Source organism: Pinus tabuliformis, chromosome 3_2, assembly GCF_031772625.1.
Source record: "Pinus tabuliformis cultivar Carrire ecotype Pingquan chromosome 3_2, CPIR1, whole genome shotgun sequence".
Classification (NCBI taxonomy): domain Eukaryota; kingdom Viridiplantae; phylum Streptophyta; class Pinopsida; order Pinales; family Pinaceae; genus Pinus; species Pinus tabuliformis.
Window position 1 is genome coordinate 818,970,143 of NC_142302.1, and position 2,103 is coordinate 818,972,245.

Sequence of the window (2,103 nt, forward strand, 5' to 3'; positions counted from 1 at the left end):
ACTAGACAGTAAGTAGTAATTCTTTTAAAAAGATTACGAATTAGTTTAAAAACTAATTCCTGTTATTCATAAAACTAATTATGGAGAATATTTTGGCGAATTGTGCGTGGAACCCGTTCGTCCTCTACACGGGTAATAACTGATTCTTGGATTCGGTACTGATGTTCGGTATTGAGAACTGATTCTTGGATTGGCGGTGAACAAAAAGGATCAATGACGATTACCGTAGAGGGGGGAGCGTCTCTGAGGGAAGTTATGGATGCTGCTGCTGAACATAGTTTGATTTTCCCTCACTCGCCCTATGGGGAGGGGATTACCATCGGAGGACTGCTCAGCACCAGGGCACATGGCAGCTCTCTGTTCAATAATGGAAGTGCAGTTCATGAGTATGTTGTTGGCATGAGATTGGTGGTACCTTCGCCTCCGGGTTATGCGAGTGTTGTGAGCTTCGATGAATCCCATCCAGACCTGAATGCTGCTAAGGTTTCTCTCGGCCTTCTTGGAGTCATTACGCAGAGAGTTGTTAGCTGTGCCGTTGGAAAACTACAGCATCTCTCGTAGAAGACTTGCGTGGAAGCGCTGTTGATCCGCGGAGATCTATGGACTGTGTAAAGTAGTTTTGAAATCTATTGAGTGCCAAGTAAGGATTGAGCCTGTGTGAACACTTTGAGAGGAGTCGCGCCCAACTAGTGGAAGGATTGGGTGGTAAAGTGTTGCCGAAGGTGTGTTGCAATGAAACATTGGAAGACGTCGAAAAAAGGCATTACAGCTTTTCCAGAAATACATCTTGAATTTGAGCCTGTCGTGGCTGTTGCGGTTGTTCACGCAGAGGGAGTATGTGTGCCAGCTCTTCGTTGGAGCTATAATGCTGCAGATCTGAGGGGGGGCCTGCAGACTTGAGTTCAAAAATGCAAGTTAACAAGCCCTAAGCATGCGCTATGGCGACCAGTTCTTGAAGAACGTGGAATAAACGTGTGGACATAAAAGCTAAGTATATGTAGTTTTCCTCTAGAAAATTACTTGTGAATCTTGTGTTAAACGTTTTAAGATTCAAGTTAACTTTTGATGTTTGAATATGTATTACATGCATGAAGCTATTCATGTATGTATGTTGCTATAGTTTTGTTTGCAAGACTATGGGAATACTCGTACACGAGTATTAATTTCCGCCTTGGTTTTAGAATGCAGTTCAAAATACAAGAACGACCTTGTTTATTCACTCTTTTGCTGCTATTTACGAAGATTTATTTTGGAAAATAAGAATCTGGTTTTGATTCTTTTCTCGGTTTTACATGAGCTAATGAGTTAGAACTCTCTTAAAAAGAGTTATACATTGTTAAACATTGTGGAGGTCAACAGTGTTAATTGGGTATATATGCTAGTTAAATAGCAAGTCATGCTTGCTTACGCATATGAGTGGATGCTAAGGAATCTCTTTCAGACATTGTTTATTGATTCTTTAATATGGTAACTAATCTTGTTGCCAAAATTGTTATTATGGCATGCTTGCTCATGCACACGAATAGATATTAAAAGATCTCTTTAGAGGTTGATTATTGTTTGAATAATATTGTACTAATCTTGTTGCCAAGATTGTTGATGACTGCATTGACAGGAAACGATGGCAGATGGTGCCAAGGAAAGTGATGTTTTACATTATGGCAGGAAAAAGGATTATTCGTCCATGCAGATGAAGTCAAGCTGCAGTATTGTCCATTGCTAGAACAATTATGCCACAAGGAATGTTGCATGTGGCGGTATGTAAATAAAAGATTACATGTAAATTGTATTAGCTTATAGCTAGTTATGTGACAGCTTAATGAAAATTCATTGTAAAGCTTTTAAGACAATGGTTAAGGGATGGAATCCCTTATAAACCATTGAGTGAGGGGTGAAAACCCTCATGAGCGTTTAATAATAAGATTAAACGTTTGCTGGTTTTCACCCTACGGGGTTTCCAGGGTATATCCGTGTTCTTAATGGTGTGATTGATGTGATTGCCTTATGTGTCTGTTGATAATGATGGGTCCTTAATGATGATGGTTCTTTGTTTGATGTGACAACCACAATGTCTTAGCACATGATTATCTAACATGGTTAAGG

General features: G+C 39.7%; 1 pseudogene; it reads left to right on the top strand.

Annotated features, from left to right (window-relative positions):
- Window positions 1-213: 213 nt before the first annotated feature.
- On the top strand, window positions 214-561 carry LOC149183167 (putative L-gulonolactone oxidase 1 pseudogene; annotated as a pseudogene).
- Window positions 562-2,103: the final 1,542 nt, after the last annotated feature.